The sequence below is a fragment of the Pelodiscus sinensis genome, chromosome 5, assembly GCF_052426305.1.
Source record: "Pelodiscus sinensis isolate ZL-2025 chromosome 5, ASM5242630v1, whole genome shotgun sequence".
NCBI classification, from domain to species: domain Eukaryota; kingdom Metazoa; phylum Chordata; order Testudines; family Trionychidae; genus Pelodiscus; species Pelodiscus sinensis.
The window spans coordinates 56663170-56687366 of record NC_143056.1 but is presented as its reverse complement, the minus strand read 5'-3'; the positions used below and the strand labels follow the sequence as shown (position 1 = coordinate 56687366).

The window sequence follows — 24197 nt, the reverse complement described above, 5'->3', positions numbered from 1 at the left end:
ATTCGACAGTGGAAAGAGAATGTCTAGCTATTTGCTGGGCAGTGGTAGTGTTGCGTTACTACCTATTGGGAGCCCCATTTCACCTTATTACGGACCATGCACCATTAAAATGGCTGTAAGAGATGAAGGACACAAAACCCCAAATTACACAGTGGTATCTCGCACTGCAGCCGTATGCCTTCACAGTGGAACACCAACCAGGCTCCCACCATAAGAATGCAGACTTCTTTTCCAGAGCAGTTGCAGAGATAGATTGCGGGGATACCCCACCCGAACCTCTCTGAGGGGGGAGGAGTGTGATGGCGCAAACAGAGCCCATCTTCCACTGGAGGCCATTCAGCACCCTGGTCAGCAGTGGGGACAGTGAGGAGGGCCTCTAAGCAGGTCAGAAGAGCAGCCAGCCCTGTAGCCAATCAGGGTTCGGCAGCCTGGTATATAAGGACCTGCTGAGTGAAGGTCAGTTAGTTGCTTCCTGGAGCTCAACCTGGCCAGAACTCTGGGCTGGCTGGGAGCATCAGCACCTGGGCCAGCTCCAAGTGGGAGCTGGACCTTTTCAAGGAACCAAGGCTAGATCCTGAAACAGGAGGCTAGCCTGTGGCGGCCTGGAAGAACCCCAGGCAAGGGGGGAACCCTGGACCTCGACCACCAATTGGACTGTATCTCACCCTGAGTGGGTGAGGTCATTGTTGCGAGCCCCCTTGTAGTCGCTAAGGGACGCTCGCTGACAGGACTGAACCGGTTACAGTGGTACAAAGAGAATTCAGTATACCTTCCCCTAGAAGGAAAAAACTACAGTGATCTGGTAAGAGTATCAAGCCATGAGGAGGGAGCAGTAACATCTAAGAGAGAGAGATTGAGAGATGGAGAGAGCACTCACAGGAAGGAGCATCTAGCAGAGGTAATTCCTAGATGCCAGAAGGAGGCATTTTAGCTGCTCAGAACAAATTATTTCTTTACTTCAAGCTACACATATTGGGTATGTCTACACTACCCCGCTAGTTCGAACTAGGAGGGTAATGTAGGCATACCGCACTTGCTAATGAAGCCCGGGATTTGAATTTCCCGGGTTTCATTAGCATAAGCGGGGAGCCGCCATTTTTAAATCCCCGCTGCTTCGAACCCCGTGCAGCGCGGCTACACGGGGCTCGAACTAGGTAGTTCGGACTAGGGTGCCTACTCCGAACTACCGGTACACCTCGTTTCACATACGGCTGCAGTGCGAGATACCACTGTGTAATTTGGGGTTTTGTGTCCTTCATCTCTTACAGCCATTTTAATGGTGCATGGTCCGTAATAAATTCAAATCCCGGGCTTCATTAGCAAGTGCGGTATGCATACATTACCCCGCTAGTTCGAACTAGCGGGGTAGTGTAGACATACCCATTCTTCCTAAACTTTCTTGCCGCAATTATGAGGATTTATTTGCTTGTGTGTTCAACATAGATGAACTTATGTAATACCTTATTTTACCCTAGAAGCTAAACTAATTACTCTATTTTATGAACATATCAAGAAGAAATTATGAACACCTACTAACATGAAGAGAGTACAGACAGAGTGAAAGTTGTTAAAATTTTTGAGTAAGGGATATATCTAATCTTGCAACATTTGCAGGCCATACAGTTTCAGGCTAAGATAAATATATGTTGCCTGTGTTGAGAGAAACTTCAAAGTCAGCACCAAATTGCTATTAAATAACCTAAAAGATAAAGCCCTAGATTATCATGTTAAAATCCTCAATTGATAACTAATATGCACTCAGAGCTAGCATCTCAGACAAATGTGGATCTGCGATGTTGGACTGGGCCCTGGTGATAAGATGCAAAACTCAGGGTATTTGAATCTTAGGTTTGCATTGGTCCAAATTAGCAAGAAGAGTCAGCCCCAAAATTCAGGAATTTGGATCTGAGGCTTTGGTTGAGGTCTGTTTCTAGCAAATGTCACAAAAATGTAAAAAATTATTTTAAGCGGAGAATATCATTGTAAGTAAAATTGGCATTGGATTGTCTCAGTAGTCTTTTGGCTTTTCTGCTCCTGGAGCTGCAGCTGGGGTTACTGCGGCGGCGGCAGCAGCTGGGGCTGCTGCTGTGGTGCTGGCTGGGGCTGCTCTGGAGCTCAGACCTGAGCTCTTTCCCCTCTGGCTATCAGCCCCAACTGAGTAACTCCCTGGGTTTTTATACCCTGTCTCCCCGTGAGCATGCCCAGCAGAGCTATGGGGGAGGGGCCTTTCTGGCCCACTGGGCCAGGGGAACTCCCTGCTCCATAGTGCAAACCTTGTCACAGGGTCACATCAGTGCTTCCTAACAAAGTAGGTCAGTGATGGGGAACCTAGGCTTGTGAGTGGGCGTCATTTCAGTAGCCATAGGATTGTTGTAACCATGATGGTCTCCTGGGATTGAGTAGTTTTGCTAACTGTGCTTGCATTCCTAGACTTTGTGGGGTGTGCCAATTGAACGACAGCAGCACTTTTATTGAATGCCGAGGGAGTGCATGGCTCTCATTGTCAATGTTGTGTGCAAACAGCATGCACCTCACATCAAATACTCTTGATTTATGTGTATTGTCACTTCAGTAATACTGGAAGGGAAAAAAAAATACACGTATGGAAACCAGAATCTGGCAACTATGGTGGTGGGCAACGATGAACAAAATGTCTTGTGGGCTGCACATAGAACCCCGATGGGCTACATGTGCCCATAGGCCACAGTTTGCCCATCACTGAATTAGGTTGTGAAAAATTTTGTATCTAAGGGGAAATAATATTTGTGTCCAGGTTTACATTACTTTTTTTCCTCTGGAAATGTTGCTCATTAAACTGTAAAGCTTGTATTTCCTTCTGTATATGTGAGACTAAAAGGACTCTTTGATATCATTTATTTTTCTTTATGGTTATTTTAATTTCAATATATCTCCACTGGATTGATTATAAATTCAGATTTTTAATTTGTTTTTCTAATTCATTGCATGTACCATACCATAAACTACTCTTAGATTACCTCCCAAGAAAGTTTAAAATCTTCTTTGCCAAAGAAAGCAACCATCCTTCCTCCATGTGTAAGAACACATGTACTTTTTGTGACAGCATGTTGATAGACCAATCTGAGCAAAATAAAACCAGCACTATGTTAACTGGAAGAGACTGAACAATATTGTAAACTGTGCCCCTTCCATTTTCCCATCTGTCTGTTGTAAATAACAAAGACTCAACAAATTGAAGGAATTCCTGTTGAAATTGAACATTTTTCCTGTTTTTCTTTAAGTCTTTCTATTTAATGATAAAGTTGGGAAGGCAGCTGTTGACTTTTTTAGTTCATAAACAGTATTAGGTGACTAGATTCAATTCAGCCCTGGCTTGTGGTGGCCAAGTAATATTTATAATCTTTTAAATGCTGTACATAAAACCTTTCAACCAAGGAGGATGTCAAAACACTTTCCAATGAAATGACCCTTATTGAAGTCACAGATGCATTATATGATACACATTTTATAGATGTCTACACTTGAACAATGACTTTAGATTAAGAAAAAACACACCCTTAAAATACTTTGCATTATTTTAATTTATAATATGTGTATAAGCATATTTATTATAATGTTACTATAACTATGTAATTAGAATACATAACAATAAATATTAAATATAATAATTATTTAATAATGTCAATTTATTAAATATAACCAAATTGTATATAGTAAACATTCACCATGAGATTTTTTTTCTAATTTTTATGAAAAATGTTCACAAAACTCTCTCCATTTGGTGATCAGCTCAATTAATGATCCTTGCTATCCTTAATAGCACATCACCTACTTTTATATCCACATCTTTCTCAGTGTGGACTGTCAAAACCAGCTTCACATGGTAGGCAATTCTCTCTTTCATTTTTCTATGAAGTTCTGCGCACACTAGTGCTCCTATAAAATAATAATAACTGACTGGTTTGGCTATGATGATTCTCATGTGGAACGAAAACAGACTGAAAGATCAAGAACAAATGTTATAATAAAAGCAACATATTCAGTTTGAGATTTTTAGTAGAGCCCTACATGTGGTAAGCCCAGTGTAAAGTAGCACATTTCTTAATTATTATGATTAAACTAATAGTTTACATGGATCTGGAAGAGGAGGCAAATTACATTGATGTTACTGCAATCTATGATAAGTTTTGAGGTTTTTGAGAAATAATGTTAAGATGGCAAGTAGTCGGAGAAGTGGTATCAAGTTCTATAGTCAGGAACTAGAATAAAAGTGTTATTCAGATTGGAAATATTTATGGGTATGTCTACACTACAGTGTTATTTCGAAATACCTTATTTTGAAATAATGCATCTACACACAAAATGCATTTTGAAATAGCGTGTCTATACTGAGTAGACTCTGATTGCATTTAAGGCTGACCCGGCCAAGGCACCAGGTCAGGACTTCCTGTGTGGGGCTGCTGCCTGAGGCTATCTGAGGTCTGTGCTTAAAGGGACCCCTCCAGCCAGTTAGTTCTCAGGTTTCCTTGCTTGCCCATCTACCTTGAGGAGGGACAGCAAAGTATTTTGTCTCTGCGTGCTCTGATTGCCCTCACTCGGGACACCACAGCACTCTGCAACATAGAGCCAGATCTGCCCCTGGGCACTCTGGTGCTTCTCTTGGACGTGTTGTTGTGAGCCTAGCTGCACTTTCTGCAGGCTGCCATCTGGGAGGTCCATCGGGGGGCTGTCAGTATCCAGGAGGCCCTGCAGGAGAGCTTCCACCCTGAGGAGCACTAAGAACCTCCCTGGTCTGCCCCACGGGGGACTTGTGCCTCATTCCTCCTTCATATCCTTCCACTTATCCCTCCCTAATCCCCCTTCCTGATGTCAAATAAAATACATGTATTTTCATGAACACAAACTCTCTTTATTTAACAAAACTGAGGAGGAGGGAATGAGAGGGAGGGGGAGACTGGGGAAAGGAGGCAGGAGAGGAGAGAAGAGAGGGGAGGGGGAAACCTGGGAGGAGGGAGCTGGAAGGGGGAAGCAAGGGGAAGAAGGGGGAGTGGAAGTTCAGGGCTCAGGGTTGGGGGTCTCTCTGGACCAACTTGATTGTCATGCAAACCTGCTCCTGCGTTTGCATGAGGCCTTTGGTGGCCAGGCTGGCAGCTTTCCTGCCATAGACAGCTGTGTTCCTCCATCTAGTGCGGAGATCATGAACATTGGGGGCATCCCCCCCCAAACCTGAACAAGGTCCATGATCTCCACACTGGACCAGGAAGACGCCTGCCGTTTCTGGGCTCTGGCAGGCTCCTGGCAGCTGGCACACTGGTCCTGGGGAGTGGTGGAGGGCTGGCTGCCAGTGGCTTGCTGGCTCATGTTTTGGGGCCACTGGGTCAGGGGCAGTGACTGCTGGCTCTGGGCTGGCAGGCTTGGAGCTGGCCCAGGCACTGTGGCCAGAGTCTACCCCTTTAAGGTCTCTGGGGAGCAGGGAAGGAGAGAAGTGTTCTTGGTTGAGGCTGGAGTGGCCACCAGGGTACCCTGGGAAGGACTGGAGGCCCCCTATTTCAGAATAAGTATCTACACTGCACTTATTTTGAATATGGCATTATTCCTCATAGAATGAGATTTACCAAATTCGAAATAAGTGCTCTGCTATTTCGAGTTTCTTTTGGAAATAGCGATTTGGCTGTGTAGACGCTAGGAAAGTTATTTCAGTATAAGGGCTGTTATTTCGAAATAACTTTGCTGTGTAGACTTACCATATGCTAATATATGGGGTGGGGAAGTTATTCCATAATACACAGTTAATGGTGTGGTAAGCCTGGAAAGCCATGATGGTAATTTCAAACAGAGACCTTGATTTAACAATTGACAACTGCATTGCATTCCTTCCCATTTTGGGGTAGCTGCTTTGTTATCCTACAAACTCATTGAGGGTACGTCTACACGTTAGTTCGAGCTAGGTAGGGTAATGAGGACAAGCGGAGTTGCAAATGAAGCCCGGAATTTAAATATCCCTGGCTTCATTTGCATGTTCCCGGGTGCTGCCATTTTTAAATCCCCCTTAGTCCGAACTCCATACCCACAGCTACACGTGGCATGGAGTAGGTAGTTCAAATTAAAGATCCTAATTTGAACTAACATTACTCTTTGTGGAATGAGGCTCCAGATGGAGCTAAGTATGAGAGCGTAGGGCTGTAGGAGGGTGCTCTGGCTTGGGGAAGTCAGGACTGGGTCAGGAGAGGCTTATCTTAAACAGTTCCTGGTCAGTGGTTCAGCAGGGGTGCTAAGGCAGGCTTCCTGCCTCTTCTGACACCACAGACTATGCTGTGACCCAGAAGCAGCCAGCAGTAGGTTCCCAACCAATGGGAGTATGGAGCTAGTGCACTCTCCCCCACCCCGCCCCACTTAGGAGCTGGGCTTGCTGTCAGCCGCTTCTGGGGTGCAGCACAGTCTGCGGTGCCAGGACATGCAAGTAGCTTGTCTTAGCACCCCCACTGGTCACCTGATCACTCTGAGCAACGAGACCCAATGCCTGACATTCCATGACCCAATCTTAGGTTGTGACCCGTAGTTTAAAAATCACTGTGCTACATGAATTATTAAACCTTCTCTATCTCTAATTTCTCATTTATACATAGGAGAAATTCTCAAAGATTAGCTCATTATTTTGTATATTACTAAATTACAGATAACCTAATATATGTTGTTTCTTTTGAAAAGCTTCTCATAAATATGAAATAAATGTGCAATATTAAACATATTAAACATAGCTCGGTGTTGGAAAATGCTCAACATTCTGAGTTCCTACTGAAGTTAGTTGAAGTTGATGGCACCTTGCATCCTCACAGGAATGCTAAGAACCTGGAGGTTAGAGCCCTCAAAGGAAATGGAAAATAAATTAAGATATTATCATAGAATTGTGTACAGCCATTAGAGCCTGTATTTGTAATCATCCCTATTTTCAATTTATTCTGTAGTAAATTGATGCAAAATGTTTCCAATATACTTTTTTTTAAGAAATGCAGTATGGAGATCATATTTATAGGGGGAGGATATTCAAAGGCACGAAGGGAAGTTAGACACCCATTGCTTTTCAGTGGGACAAAGCCATATAGGACTAGATGCATAAAGGGGACCTAGACTCATCATTGTAACACCTGATGTTTAGATGCCCTGCTACTTAGTAGAATCAATATTCCTGAGTTGTGTACCACTAATGGTGCTGCATTGCGTTGGTGACACGTCCTGAACATTAAGGTGAAGAATTTGAAGCACTGGTCCAATTGCTTGAAAGTCGAAGGATGGTGATACATTACAGACCATGACCAAGATTTATCACTGAGTTTGGTTAGCTGGTTGGAACATTAGCTCCCCCTGACTTTCTGAGTGCAACATGAACATTTATCCACTGCCCTCACAAGACATGATAGTGGAATGAGCCTGTCTCTCAAAAACGGGAGGAGGCAGCAGGCCCCTCCTATAGTCCAGTGGTTAGAGCACTGAAATGGGAGAGTCAGGTTCAACTCCCTAGATGTAGAGGAGGGATTTCAACACACACATTTCCAACCTTTCAGCTGAGTGCTCTAACAATTGGTCTATGGGTTTCCAACATCCTGGGTGAGCGCCACTATATTTATCTGTGCCTCCTAAGTACCAGTGATTGCAGCTCCTGTTGGCTGCAGATCACTTTTCCCAGCCAATGGGAGCTACAGGTAGTGGTATGGACTGGGACACTGCTTCCCACAGTTCCCATTGGCCAGGAATGGTGATCCACAGCAAACTGGACCTGTAATCTGTACCTGCAGCTGTGCAAGTAAATACAGTGGCAGTGACCTGCCAGGGGCTAACTCTGGGGAACTGGATTCATCCCGCAGCAGGTATTTGACCTACCCTAGTTTACTCCAAAGGTCATAAGGAAATGTAACAATTTGTTCTTACTGATTTAAATATTGAGAACCTTTCACTTATTATCCCATAAGTGTAAGTGATTTTGACAAAATAATTTCCCAGTTTACCTTAGTCTTGCTGGGAATTGATATTGTTTTAGGAGGTTGAACGTCAATTTGAAGGAAAAAAATCAGCAGCAGTTTAAGAATTAAATGTAGTCAAATGCAAATAAGCAGATAGTTCCATTCTTTTTATATTTGAGCTCCAGAACCTGAATGTCAGCTACATGCAGGTGAATCTTGTGTCTGTGCAAATTCAGTTCTAAGATGGGAAGAGGGGCTTTTGCTGGATATGAGTCACTGAATGCATATGTCAATTTCTGTGACAAAAGAAGATCATTGTTAACATACTTCCAAATAACCATGAGTTGCTTCATGTTTTAAAAAGGAGGGCATATCTTTCTGGTACTTGGTGACTGAGGATTACGTTAGATTTTGATGCTCTTAAATTAAATACTTTTGATCCCACTCAGCATAATTTATAGCCATTTCAGTATTGTTTCCTCCCTCCTCCCCGCCCCCCATCCTTCCTGAAAATAAAAATCTTTCAAGCTGGAAAACAAAAGGGAGGTAAACCCAGAAACAAGTGAACATAAACACATAGGCTGCATCTAGACTGACATGATTTTGCGGAAATACTTTTAACTGAAAAGTTTTTCTGTTAAAAGTATTTCCGCAAAAGCACATCTAGATTGGCACGGATGCTTTTGCGCAAAAAGTGCTTTTGCGCAAAAGCATCCGTGGCCAGTCTAGACGCGATTTTGCGCAAGAAAGCACTGATCGCCACTTTAGCCATCGGGGCTTTTTTTGCGCAAAACAGTTCTTCCCTGTCTACACTGGCCCTCTTACGCAAGCATTTTTGCGCAAGAGGGCTTTTTCCCGAGCGGGAGCGGGAAAGTATTTGCGCAAGAAGCACTGATTTTGTACATTACAAAGTCAGTGCTCTTGCGCAAATTCAAGTGGCCAGTGTAGACAGCTGGCAAGTTTTTGCACTAAAGCAGCCACTTTTGTGCAAAATCTTGCAAGTCTAGATGCACCCATACAGTCCAAAATCTGAGGAGACTATCTCAAACTCAAAAGGAGCTCTAGTTTGAATATTTAATCTGGGTGATCCAGTTACTTAATATGTGATATTTGGGAAAGACACTTAACCTCTTTTAGACTTGGTCAACTCTGCTGAAAAAAATGGGTAAAACAGCAGGACTTCACTGCAAACCAGATGTTACCACATCTGAGCTGGGCTTTTTTTTGGGTAAATAAATACTCCTGAGCATTTCAAATTGTTCATGCTTTGCTTTAAAAAAGATTAACTCATATAATACAGACTTGTCAGATGTCAGAGTACAAATCAAAGAAAATAAAGGACTGCTCTTACAAGAGGGAATTATGAGATTTACATTAACTGAGGGATAAAAAACATTGAAGGCAAAAGAAAAGAGGAGGGAAACCAAAACGAGGATGATTATAGTAAAACAGTTGAACATGACTCACTTAAAAGAGTCAGGAAAAAGCAAATAGAAGCCCTTCTCCAAAAGGTCAGATTCAACTCAAAATAAATCTGACTTCATTGGAATTATTTTATATTTATATCACCAAGTGGCATAACAAATAGGAGAGTTTGTTCAAAGCCATTATGATACAGTATTTTTAAACTAATAGTAGAATTTTGAACTATACAAATGAAGGAAATAGCATTTCTGCTATCTGATATGTGTTTACATGCTTAATTTTTCACAGGTTTATTCTTTGGATGTCATAAAAACAACAAATTGTAATTTTATCAGCTAAATCCTCTTTTAGTAGCATGTATATGGAGAAACAGGTATGAGAGAATTTGGGGATAGCTATGATATTAATAGTTTTGGCACATTTATTCCTACTAGGGCTATCAATTAATCACAGTTAATTCATGTGATTAACTTTAAAAACTAATTGTGATTAATTGCAATAGAGTACCAATTGAAATGTATTAAATATTTTTGGATATTTTTCTACATTTTCAAATATATTGATTTTTACAGTTTTACAACAATATAAAGTTCTGACTTTATATTATTTTTATTATAAATATTTGCACTGTAAAATGATAAATAAAATAAGTAGTACTTTTCAGTTAACCTCATACAACAGCTGTTGTGCAGTCTTTTAATCATGAAAGTATAAATTACAAATGTAGATTTTTTTTGTTACATAACTGCACTAAAAAAATGCAAAACTTTAGAATCTACAAGTCCTCTCAGTCCCTCTTCTTGTTCAGCCAATTACTGAAACAAACAAGTTTGTTTACATTTACAGGAGATACTGCTACCTGCTTCTTATGTAACCTGAAAATGAGAACAGGTGTTTACATGACACTTTTGTAGCCAGAGCTGCATGATGTTTATATGCCCCTGCATACTTTGGCCACCATTTCAGAGTACATGCTTCCATGCTGATGTTAGAAAAAATGTGTTGATTAATTTTGTGACTAAACTCCGTGGGAGAGAATTGGATGTCTCTTGTACTGCCATATATTTAATGTTATAGCACACTCAGATAATGACCCAGCACATGTTGTTTTAAAAACACTTTCAAAGTAGTGATGGCAAAACACAAAGAAAGTACCAATGTGAGATTTCTAAAGATAGCTATAGCACCTAACCCAAGGTTTAAGAATCTGAAACACCATACAAAATTTGAGAGGGAAGAGGTGTTGAACGTGCTTTCAGAAATCTTAAAAGAGCAACCTTCTGCTGGTGGCATATAATTCATAAATTGAAAATGAACATATGTTAGTCTGCACTGCTTTGAATTATTATCAAGCAGAACCCATTATCAACATGGACACATGACTTCTGGAATGGCGGATGAAGCATGAAGGGACATGAATCTGTAGTGCATCTGACATGCAAATACCTTGCAACACCAGGTACAACACTGCCATGTGAATACCTGTTCTCACTTTCAGGTGACATTGTAAACAAGACGTGGACAGCATTATCTCCTACAAATTGTAACTCACTTTTGTTTACAGGCAGTCCCCGGGTTACGTACAAGATAGGGACTGTACGTTTGTTCTTAAGTTGAATCTGTATGTAAGTCGGAACTGGCGTCCAGATTCAGCCGCTGCTGAAACTGACCGCCAGTTCTGACTTACATACAGAATCAACTTAAGAACCCCAGGCGTCCCCAAGTCAGCTGCTGCTGAAACTGATCAGCAGCTGATTCCAGGAAGCCCGGGGCAGAGCAACTCTGCCTCGGGCTTCCTGTAGTCAGCGCTGGTCAGTTTCAGCAGAAGCTGACTTGGGGACGCCTGGGGCAGAGCAGCTGGGGTGCTGCTGGGTTGCTCCAGTAGCGCCGCTCCTTGGTGCTACTGGACCAACCCAGCAGCACCCCATCTGCTCTGCCCCAGGTGTCCTGATTCAGCCGCTGCTGAAACTGACCAGCAGCGGCTGAATCAGGACCTGGGGCAGAGCAGCTGGGGTGCTGCCCGGTTGGTCCAGTAGTGCCCAGAGCGGCGCTGCAGGACCAATCAGCAGCGCCCCAGCTGCTCTGCCCCAGGGTCCAAAACAAAAGCCTGGTCTTCTGGGGGGGGGCACACTAGCTGCGCCCCCCCCCAGCAGACCAGGGACACGGGGAGGAGAGCCGCAGCGGCAGCGGGGTGCCGCGCCTCTGAGGCTTTGCTCTGGCAAAGTCTCAGAGGCGCGGGACCCCGCCGTGGCTGCAGCTTCAGTCCCGGTGCCTGTGGTCTGCTGGGGACCCGTTCGTAAGTGCGGATCCGACGTAAGTAAGATCCATGTAAGTCGGGGACTGCCTGTATTTTTGAATAAATATTTCAAAATGAGAAATGTCTCAATCAGTGAAATTTTGATATTTTCTAATTCAGTGTTTTTTAAACTATGGGTCACAATTTGATACTGGGTCACAGAATCTCAGGCAGTGGATAGTCCAATCCAAAACCCTTCCCTCGAATTAATTGTTACTCCTCGTGCACAAGGGAAGGGTTTTGGATTGGACTTCTGCGTCGACAAGCGGCAAGTTAATTCGGGCTACCGGCATGTTAAAATGGCGATCAGCCATGCATATGCTAATCAAGGGCGGGATATTGAAATCCTGCACTTCATTAACAACTTCGGTATGCTTCATTTGCCTCCCTAGTTCGAAATGGGGGGCAAGTATAGACATATCCAGACTTTCCCACTTGGGGAAACCCTACTCTTAGTTGAGTAGGCTGTTGAGACTTTTCCTTCCTTCCTTCCAGCATAGACATACCAACCTCATACAATTACTGCAGGTGGGGCTGGTAATACAGCTGCAGCTCTGGGCTGTTGTGAGCTGAACAGAGACCAGGTCCACGCATTTGAACGGAGAGCAGGAGGCTGTCTCTCCTATGATTTCATTGACCTGTGCCTCTCCCCCTGCCCACCCCACTCACACACCAGACTTAGCTGGACCCCACCAGACCCAGGCAACATTGAGGAGGAAGCTGTGTGATTAAAATGCAGAGAGGCAGGGGCAGTAGATTTGGATGACAAGCCTAGGTCTGGGGGTTGGTTGGTGTGAGAGTGGAAAATTGAGATTGGTATTTGAGGTGGGAGACACACTGGAACTGGTTGAGCAAGGAGATTGGGAATGGGAACTAAAGGCAAACACTTTGCCTTGGAGCTGATGGAGCCTGGCTAGGCAAGAAGATGACATTAATATTTACAAAGCAGTCAGGGTATGTCTACACTACCCCTCTAGTTCGAACTAGCAGGGTAATGTATGCATAGCGCACTTGCAAATGAAGCCCGGGATTTGAATTTCCCGGGCTTCATTTGCATAAGCGGGGAGCCGCCATTTTTAAAACCCCGCTGGTTCGAACCCCGTGCAGCGCGGCTACACGGGGCTCGAACTAGGTAGTTCAAACTAGGATTCCTATTCCGAACTACCGGTACACCTCGTGGAACGTGTAGGCATACCGCACTTGCAAATGAAGCCCGGGATTTGAATTTCCCGGGCTTCATTTGCAAGTGCGGTATGCCTACATTATCCTCCTAGTTCGAACTAGGAGGGTAGTGTAGACATACCCTCAGATATTATAGTGATGAGTGCCATATAAAAGCCCATGAAGGAACTAAAAATTCTGTCTTCAGAACAGCATTTAACTAGTGTGCTGTAAATAAGGTCTAAGACCACACATTGAACAATGAGGATAAAACAAAATATTGAATAGCTGCTGAGTAAGGGAGCACTCCCACCTCGTGTAATCAATTAGGTAGAGAGTCTGTGGAAAATGTAGTTATGTGATCTTGTAATTAAAGACTGTATCACAATGTATAAACACAACTGGATTGAATTAATTCTGGTATTTCCTAACTTTTGCGTGCTTGACTTTGCAACCTTAATATTCTTTTAATGTATTTTGTGTATGTGTAATACCAATTATATCAAGCTGATGCAGATAACCATGACAGAGCATGTTCAACATCCATTGTTACTCTAGAAGAAGCAGCAAGATTAGAATACCACATGAATATGTGGGACAAGAAAGAAGGAGTATAAAATGAATTCCAGGCCTAAGTGAAAGGGAAGAACAATGGTATTGAAGGGGAAATGATATGCTCAAAAATATTAAAAGCATCAACAAAAGAGACTGCTCCTATCATCTTATAAATATTTCCGAAAGTTTCCGAAAGCTAAAAACCAACTTTTGCATGGATACTACTGATTTCCTAACTTAAATAACTGGTTTGGTTATATCTCAAAATCAGTTCCCCCAGAGCTCCAATTGGGCCCACTGATAATTCCAAAAGATCTCCAAAATGGTAAGAGCTATAAACACCACATTTTGAACAGATACTACTGATTATCTAACTTAAATAACTGGATTGGTTATATCTTGAAATCGGTTCCCTCACAGTCCCAATTGTGCCCACTGATAATTAGCTTTTAGTAGCACCTGATCATAGAAACACAAAATTTGGCACGGATACTACTGATTTCCTAACTTAAATAACTGGATTGGTTATATCTTGTAATCACTTTCCCCACAGTCTCAGTTGGGCCCCCAGAGCCCTAATTGGGCCACTATTAGCTTTTAGAAGCGCTTGATCATAGGCATTTGCTGGACTTTTCTGTCAACTGTGTCACATAAACTGCAACTACGAGATCCTTTCCCTATGATAACAAGAAATTAACATAGCTAGTACTTTTTCTAAAGTAATATATAAGTGTATGTCTACACTAGCCACCCTAGTTCAAAAAAAAGAAGCCTAATTGTTTGTCCCAATATCCTGGTTTTATGGCTTGAATGCATTTCTGTTTGTGGAGCAGAGAGTGGAAATGCCTTTGGATTAGGTTCAAGTAGAACTGCTGACTAATCACCCCTTCCGTTATTTGATATTGGGTTGTCTATTATTTTCTTTGAGAGATTACCTTATTGTTAATTTCAGGTTTTATGATAGGTATTCTCCAGAGAAAGACAAATAGAATGTCCACTCATGGGTATTGTGAAGTTTGTGGGAAAAATAAATGACGTGGATTTGCTACATAGTTTATCAAAAAACTATAGTTTGACCCATATACATTGTTAATTTTGAAATTCCAAACAGCAAATGGTATTAGCTGACAGTCTGCAAAGGCAAGCCAAGGTGTTTATAATGGTACAAGGTTAGGTTGGTGACTTTAAAAGTGAAGTATTTGCAAATGATAAGTATGGAATACAGTTGAGATGGTAATAATGCTGCTTCCTTTCAGAGGCTGTGTCTTTTTTTTTATTGTGTCTGATTGCAAATTAAAGTGAAAAGAAAATTAACCCCAGGCGAAAAAGAATATTCAGTCCCTGCCTCGCTGGTTTCCAGAACAAAAAATCTTAGTCTTTGATTTTATATTTGATTTTTTTCCCCCTGCTGGTTGCCATACAAAGAGATATAGCTCAATAAAATGAAATATCCAGTGCACTGTGGTTCATATTATTAGCCTGAAGGAATTCTTAGTCAGGTTAATGGATCTGATGGTTTTCCCTTCATTGATTTTTAAGATGATTATATTTTATTTATAGGCAAGAAAAAGAGTTAATCTTAGATTTATTGAAAACTTATTGTGAGACTGCATTAGTTGATAACAATAACAATACATTTAAGGAAGCAAAACTAGTCTGGTCGTCAATCCCTTAAGTGCAGATGTGCTGCAAACCTATTGACTTGAAATTAAATGTGATCTTACCAACAATTGTATCCAGAATGGAAAGAGTTATATATTTTTTGCTGTTATGAAAGATTGCATGGCAAGAAGCATTGATACACCTTAGGTGTTTCTTTTGTAAAACTGTATGTGAAATATACAAGAGCTGAAAGCTCATTGATAGCACCATGTTGTCCTCTGGAGGCTATAAGATCTGATTCCTAAGTCAGCCAAGTCATTTGTTAGATAAAAAGCCTACTGGTCAACTGTAATTGTGTCCAGAGGTTTGAATCTTAAACCATGATATGTGGGTTGCAAATTTACAATGGAATGTGGAGAACAGCATGAACAGTAGCTTTTTGTAACTCAGAACTCCATGCCTTAAGACTGCTATAATTTGTTTTTATGCTGTAAATGGGTTCAGGGACCCTTTGTATTTTGAGCAAGCTGATAGATGTTAACAAAACACTTGCTGTAACTTTACACTATAAGAGCTATAACAGGGAGGCATCAGTCTCTCAGTAGTATTGAATTATAACATTCCACTCATCTCACAGGAGTGTAGTGAACTGGGGGCTCAAGATGGGGAGGTGCTGAATCAAAGTTATGCCTTGGGCAGCCAGAAGCCCTCGTTACACAGGTCTAATGCATGGTGAAATGCTACAGTGGCATTACATTAAAAAAAAACCCACCTACTAACAACACTTTCTCAGCAGTTTTATTACTCATAAATATCCAAGTCCAGTACATTACTGTGGGGTACACCAGTAAGACCAGATTGCAAATGTGCAGCAGATGCTGTAGAAAACAAAGTAAAGCAAGAAAAAATAAGAGGGAGATCAGAACACAGCAATTACTGTTAAATTTTTCATGCTTATAATGCATTAGCTCAAGCTGGGCCTGCCATTAATGACTATGTATGGCCTTTGACTGGACACCTACATTAATTTTAGAACTCCTCTATTGTTTTGCTTGAAGCAAAATTTGATATAAACATGATGTTTCACCTTAGGTTGAACTTAGTGGGGAAACAACATGAAAGTAAATTAAAATCCCTCCTCACTTTCCACCAATTTTTCAGTAACAACTTTTTATTTCACACCAAAAGGATGTTTTAAAAACCTTTGGAAGAGAGCTCCAGAAAGAAAAGGCTCTCTTTTCCACTTTCTTTCCCTGACTCTGAGATGTACTGAAACAGTTTAAGTGAAACCAAAATATCCAATGCACAGGCATGATGTGTTCTGATTGTTCATGTTAGGGTAGTATTGTGATGTATATAATGTAAAAAAGAAACAAAATGAAAAGCTGAATAGTAAGTTTTCCTGCTTATGAAGGCAGTATAAGCATGTCTTTATGAATAGAGGCATATTTAGTATAAAAGGAGCTGCATTAACTGATTTCATAATTTACCATATGTATGTGTGGTATTTTCCCATCTGGAATTGAAAGCTGTATAAATAGTTTTACAGGCTATTTGTAAATCACAGACATGAGGCAAGAAGAAAGGGCAGAGGCTGAACAAAAGTAGCAGAGAAATTACCTCCTTAGGAGGGATTGAAGACCCAGCTCATATCAAATAAGAGGTGATCTGAAACTTTGCTCAAAACTCACAACAATAGAGAAGACCATTTTTCTTGAGTTTCAACAAATAGTTTTTATTTTCATGCATCGCTTCACTTCCTGGTTCTGTCCAGTTCTGGTAGACAGGGACAAAAATACAACAAAAAGACCTGGTTTTGCACTAATACTGACACAGCTGGAAGCAGGAACTATTAAAAATCTCATGTGAAAGTCTGTTCTCACAAAATGACTAGCCTATTTTTGCAGATGTAAGACATTTGAATAATTTGATAATGTTTAGAAAATTCATACAAACCAAAACTCTGGCCTGCTTGAGCTTTGCCCATAACGTATATTTTCTTCAAGCTATCACCCAATTTAAATGACTGAGGTAAACTGAAATTGCCGAAGACCCAAGAATAAGTCCGTCTCTTCTTCCTTTATCACTCATCCCCTCTCTTTTTCCTGAAGTCATTTGTGGTTAGTAAAATTCTGGTGCATGAGTTCATACAGTACGCACAAAGTGTATGTCTAGATGGCAGAGCTTTTCCGGGAAACCAGAGGTATTCCGGAAAAGCTCTGCCGTGTTCAAGGAATGCATCTGCTTTTTTGGAACAGTTTCCGAAAAAGTAGACATGTTCTTTCAGCCTCCCTGTCTTCCCCTCCGTGAGAGGAATAGGGATATTTTGAAAGAGGATTTTTTTCCGAAATTTGGCCCCATGTAGACGGGCCAAATTTTGGAAAAGCCTCTTTTGAGAAAAAGTGGAAAAAGATACGCAAATTGTAATTTGCATATCTTTTCCCAACTTTTCTCTGCAGTCTAGACATAGCCAAAGTCTCCAACATCATACATTGCATACACTTAATCACATATGTAAGTCTTGTGGGATTGGGGCCAAAGTGAGATACATGTGGAGCCATAAAAGAGTACAGCATAGAATCCTATGATGCTATTATTTGCTTTTATTTGTTTGTACTATGCCTGGTACAAAGGTTTCCTTATTTCTAACTGAAATTCTTAGGCATTATTGCAGTAGATATGATAATAACAGATCATCTTATTATGCAACACTCTACAAATGCTTACAGTTTAAGGAGAGAAATCATAATAGGGAAGACTAAGGGTACGTCTAGACTACAGGCTTCTGTTGACAGAAGTTTTGTTGACAGATACTGTCAACAAAACTTCTGTCGACAAAGAGCGTCTAGACTACATTGAGTTCTGTCGACAAAGCAAGCTGCTTTGTCGACATGATAGTGTAGACGCAAAGGATAGTTTACATGCAATAACACCTTCTGTCGACAGAAACTGTCGACAGAAGGCGGTATGCCTCGTAAAATGAGGTTTACCAGCGTCGACAAAACTGCTGAGTTCTGTCGACGTTATGTCGACAGAACTCAGTGGTAGTGTGGACGCAGGTATAGTTTTGTCGACAAAAGTCCACTTTTGTCGACAAAACTCTGTAGTCTAGACACACCTTTAGTTTAAAATAAAATAGTTTTATTTGTTTCAGTGTCTTTCAAAATTCCATCCTCATTCTCGATTTAGTTCTTAATAACAACTACTCTTACATTTTACTTCTGCTTCCATCTTTCACTGAAATTGAGTAGCAGAAAGCTACTTAAAGGAAGGCGTTTGTTGCCAAATAAGTTAAATATTTTCAAAATACGTTACAAACTCTTACTTAGAATGATCTAAAATCAGGTATGTAACACTCAAATGTTCCATCAGGTTCTGTTAGTTACTAAAGTTCCAGCTTTTTGGGGGGAGGGAGTATTTTCTATGATATCTGAAGTAAACTTATTAAACTCATTTTCCATGTGGACATATGATTTTTCCATAATACAATTTTTCTTTTTCCTTTCTGAATTGGTGTACAGTTATGCCTTCCTAGTAAATAAGGGCAAAGGCATTCAAGTTAAGTATAGTCTCTTGTCTTTTGGTTAAGTGCTGTGGGAGACTCATACAATTTGGTGTATGAGGCTTTTACAAAATGTCCTTTAGAGTGAATATTTCCCATTATGAGTCTGGCTGCACTTGCTCTCATTGTTGACTAAAAATTGATTAGTTAAAAATTCTGTGTTGCCTGCAGATTTCTTGTGGAAACCATATTCTAATTGAAGTGACCTCCGCCCCTACTTTTGATTCATAGTGTTGGAAAACATCTTCTTGCTGGGGTAAAGTTCAAAGACCAGAGAGTGCAAGAAAATTGCTGTAGGTTAGTAATGGAGCTCACATAGGAGTTTCACATTCAGGTAGGCCTCCTCCCACACTCTTCAACTAAAATGCCTACTCCTGTGCTCTATGTGATAGATTGCTTGGGTTACACTGTGGAGGATAGTACATCCTTATGGGCTTTGCCCAAGGCTCCAGAGAGCTGGCCCATAATGGGAACTATATGTTATTTTAAGAGTGGAATAGGGGGGTGGGAAAGAAAGAAAATAATAGTTAAAATGAAATATCTAGTGCTTTAATAGGATGAAGCACTTATCTGTCCATGAAAAGAAAAGAAGAAAAAGCATATGTGAAGGGAGAGAAAGATCCTTTCCAAAGCAACAGACTTTGAACTTAATATTCTTGCTACTAAACAATATTTTATGCTTACTTGATGGTAGGTGGTAAGGAGCATTGTTTGCTTTGTTACTAAGCAAGGAAAGCTACTTAAAATAATCTCTTCATTTTTTCTCCATTTGATGCTCTTCTTGTCCATTGAAGGTCATTTCCATCACTATAGAATCTGAGCTTCTGATACAACAATAAATTGAGTCTCTCACAATCCTTATGTAGTAGATAATTAATGGTCAAAATGCTTGTATGTTTTACAAGTGGTGAAAATGAGGCACATGGGCTCAGATTTCCAAAAGTGGCTTCTAATGTTGGGTACCTCAATTTTTGCCCAACATGAGAATCGTAGTGCCTTTTTAAAGAGTTTCTGAGGACCTACCACTTTAAAAAAAGTCATCAAAAGCTACAGATGCTCATTAAATTAAGGTAAAAATCCAGAATGGGAAGTGAAGAGGCCTTAGATTTTTTTTATATCTGCAGACAGAATACAATGAAGGATTCTCTGAATTTTCTTAGTTCTATAATATAATTTTTGAATTGTCAAATTCAACCAAAAGTATTTCAAAGGACATCAAAGCCAACTTCAGTTTGTTCATACAAACACAAAATGGCTTTGTCTACACTACAAGTTTTTGTGGTAAAGAGTATGCTAATGACGGACTCATTAGCATGAGTTGCGGTGTCATTAACATATTTTCTGCCAATGCTTTTTGTGTAAGGGGTTTTTGCCCAAAAAGAAGCAGTGTAGCTGCTTCCATTTTGTGCAAGAAACCCCTTTTGCGCAAGATCCTTATGCCTCTTTGGGGGGGAATTGCGCAAAACGGAAGTGGCTACTCTGCTTCTTTTTGGCAAAAACCCCTTGCACAAAAAGCATAGCATATCAGAAAATATGCTAATGACATTGTGACTCATGCTAATGAGTCCGTCATTAGCATATTCTCTGCCGCAAAAACTTGTAGTGTAGACATAGGCTAAAAGTAATATGGGGAGATATCAGCATAGCATATGAGTAGGAGTAAAGAGAGATGTAGAGACCAAGTTTCAGGGAGAATGATTGGGCACAGTTAAAATTAGGACAGTGACAGAATATGATTTCATTGTTTTATTAGAGAAAATTAAGTTGGAACGAAGAAGGACTTAAAGAGCCAACCTCATATTAATAGGACTAAGATTGGAAGAAGAAAGAGATTTTAAAAATAAGAGATTAATTGTACTTTGCTTTTTTTAAAACAGATTTTTTGGGTAGTAGCAACCAGAGGAATGTATCAAAATGTGTAATTGTAGAGAGATAAGTATGAAATAATTTCCCCAGTAACTGATATACAAAGAAAATGGTGTACAATTGCTTTTCATATAGCAAAAACGAAAGTCTCAGCAAAACACCACAAATTCTATATAGAGTAAAAGGACAATGGATTCTCTGATTTCCGGACATATATAAATTCATTAAAATAATGAACCAGTGTTCAAATAGAACGATATTTTTAGTGTTGTTGTTTGTTTATCCTTCTCAAGAGACCCAAAGAGAAAGAGAGGCTGTTGCAAAAGATGGGAACAGGGTCTACTGTGCAGAGAAAAAGAGTAAGTGTCGGAAAGCAAAGCAGTCTGGAATTGGAAGAGTGTAGGGAACATGTTGGTCTTTAGGAAGAGACCATGATGCAAGCAGGGTAGAGTTGTAAGTCCAAGTAGGATCTTGAAGACTGCATCATTTTGCAATTAATTTTGAAGAGGGATCCCTACTAACATATGCATGAGAAGTTGTCCTTTATGGAATACATAATTTTTATCACCAGGAAGGAAAATATTCACACCTCAGTAATTGTGGATTGTTTAAGCCAAGTGTTCAAATAACTTAAGAGTTTAATAAGTGACTAGACAAATGAAATAAGAGTACCATTTTAAAAAGTAGCTTATTGAAAAATACATGATTACATACTTATGATCTTGCATAGATTGAACCAATAAAATTCAAGAAGCATTTTATTTCTGCTGTATAAATGTGCAGCAACCTTCATGATATTATTTTTATATGCTTATAGTGTCTGTATAATTTCTCTGTATTTTTGGCATTTTCCCTTTGAATTACAACAACACTAAAAATAATAAAACCTCAAAACCAATTCTGCCCATCTTTGCAATGAAAAAGTTATTTTAGCAGGAGTTGTTAGTGGTGTTTACTGCATCCTCTGTCTTTGTGAGACCTTCTCCCCTCCCCCACACACATTCACTTATGTCCATTGCCTTTCAAAGTTTTATACTCTCTGGGAAGAATATAATCATTTTGGCTGTGTCTACACTGCACCCTTACCTTGAAATAAGATATGCATAGTTTATTTCAAGGTAATTTCAAAATAGCTTATTTTGAATTTGGAACAAGGGCTACCAGGATGTCAGAATAAGCCGCCCGTTATTTCAAAATCCATTTCAAAATAACGGGCTGCTTCAATAGACATGGAAAAGCTATTTTGGGATACTTCCAGTATCCTGAAATAGCTCCTCAGTGTAGACATAGCCTTAGCAGTTAAACCAATTTTGGATATCACTAATTCCCTCTTCTCACACTTCTTTAAGTCAACATGAATGTAGTATTTTCTAACAGGTTCCTTCTCAACAGGTTCATTCTCTCATACAAAATACATACAAGAAAGCAAAATACATACACCACCCATGTCGTGGTATGTGCCTGAGTATTGTATCTGGTATTTAAACTTTCTCTGGGAAAGCTTGTGAGTTCCAATGGCCTGGAGAACAATGCCAGCAGAAATTTAATTCTGGATAGGCCACTCCAGCAAAACAGGTCCTGAAAAAAGGGTAAGGTCCTGAAAAAAGTGTCCTATTGTTGGGATACTCCAGACTGCGTAGCCTCAGCTGGTTTCAGAGAAGGCATATTCTATCTAGATTGCTAGCCAGTCATGGTCCACAGACTCTGATGGAGCAGCAATCTTCTTCAGTCTTTAGCAGAATTAGCAAACAAGTTTAAGCACTGCTGCACAGTCCAGGCACTAGGGTCACTTTGGCCTTCCATCTCTTCTGCATGCAGTTGTCTCGATTGTTATGTGTCTGAGCCTTGCAAAATGCTGCATCTTTGTTTTTCAGCCCACCCATTGCAACCTTCTTCACCAGTGGACAAAATGGACAGCAAGGACAAGAAAGTGTGACTTATCGTGCACAACCTAGTATCACTTTACAATTTCTTTGTGCTAGTCTACAGTCCTTATTCCTTTAGATCTCTTCACTCAGTCTCTTCATTGAAAGGCCTCTTCTGATGAAGAGGTGGTGATAGGGACAGGCAGAAGTTGCTGCAGGTATCTAGTTTCAAAACTGCATGCAGGTGGTGTAACAGTGGTTGTTGTTTGCTCTTGACTCAGAGTGCTATCAGTGTCCATATCTTTCTCATGTGAGGGTATGTCTATACTACAGAGTTAATTCGAAATAAGAGTCCTTATTTCGAATTAACTGTAATAGCTGTCTACACATACAAACCGCTATTTTGAAATTAATTTGAAATAGCGGAGCGCTTATTTTGAATTAGGTAAACCTCATTCTACGAGGAATAATGCCTAATTTGAAATAAGTGCTATGTAGACACTTATTTCGAATTAGCTGGCCTCCAGCCCTTCCCAGGGAGCTCTGGTGGCCACTCTGGACACAACCAGGAAAACTCGTCTGCTCCCCCCCCACCTCCATCCCCGGAGCCCTTAAAGGGGCAGACTCTGGCCACAGTGCCTGTGCCAGTTGTGAGCCTGCCAGCACCCAGCCAGCAGACCATGCACCTGGCATGGGATGAGCCAGCCACCCGCTGCCACCCAGCCCTCCACCACTCCCCAGGACCACACTGGCAGCTCCCAAGAGCCTGCCAGGGGCCTGTAGCCAGACAGGAACCCCCCCTTGTAACATACATTTTTGCTTGCCTGGATATGCAGGCTCAGTGACCGTAAATGGCTGTAAACAGAGATATGCCAATTGCTGACCAAGAGGCTGCCGAGGAGTGCCCTTGACTCAAACCCATATTGATACGAACACACAGCTGTCTGCGGGAGAGTGGGGGAGGAATCACTCGCCCAGTAAAAAATTGTCTAGTACTCACAATTTAGTTATCTCTCTTGCAAGTGTAAATTATTTGAAACTCCCTTGTAAGAACTGGTGCCACAAAACGGACCAGTACAATTTGGCAACTTAGATAAGAAAGAGGATACAGGCCCCCAGGGGTATAAAGATGGGTCCAGCAGCACATTTACTCTGAGCGTCAATCTACCATTTATCTGCTGGTCGGGTTTGGTGTTTGACCTCCCGAGGTTCTACGGGGATGCCCACCTAGTATTCGTCTTTCCTAGGAATTGAGGGACCGGCTCTGGCTTGACCCACTGGAGTCGAGAGGCACAGAAGGGGGTAAAAATTGTACCTGGATGTGGTCCTTTGTCTTAAGTGTACACATAGACTTAGAGCTCTTTAAAGATTAAGCTGTCATTTGGTACCATTATTTCTATTTTCTATCTTCATTTTCTTTGTAACCATTTTTAAGATCTATATTTGCTAGCAGTTAAGAAATAGAGCAATAGCCATTGTAACCATAAGATCTGTATTTGCTAGCAGTTAAGAAAGAGAGCAATAGCCATTGTAACCGTATGCTTTTATGTCTTTTTAATAAACCTGTAACTGTTTAAGTTTTTAACCTGACTCCTTCAGTTGCTGTAACAGAACCAAGCACAATTTAAAAGAACTTCAGCTGGTCATAAGGGACAGGTATAGGAGGAGCTTGGGCGTTTGGATCGTGTCACTCCCAGATGACAGATCCGTTGGGGCATCTCTCAGTCTTCCCTAGACTGCTCGCTGCGGAGGGATCTTGTATCCTAGCAGCTGAAATCTGAGATGTAATAAGCTCTTCCTATAAACAGGGGCGTCTGTCAGCCTGTTGGCTGCCCTCTGTGACGGGACCCCGGTCCTAGCAGTAAAGTCACGGACGTTAAACCTTTTCTCAGCACACACACACACACACTGCCCTGACCATCGGATGA

The 24197-nt window shown here is 41.0% G+C and overlaps 1 long non-coding RNA gene across 1 annotated transcript in view; it reads left to right on the top strand.

Annotated features, from left to right (window-relative positions):
- The window catches only part of LOC106732673 (uncharacterized), a 151023-nt gene extending 127184 nt beyond the window's left edge, over nucleotides 1-23839 (top strand). The window contains exon 6 of the long non-coding RNA XR_016349627.1: nucleotides 22279-23839. This is a non-coding gene — a long non-coding RNA (uncharacterized LOC106732673). The remainder of the gene's footprint in view (nucleotides 1-22278) is intronic.
- Nucleotides 23840-24197: the final 358 nt, after the last annotated feature.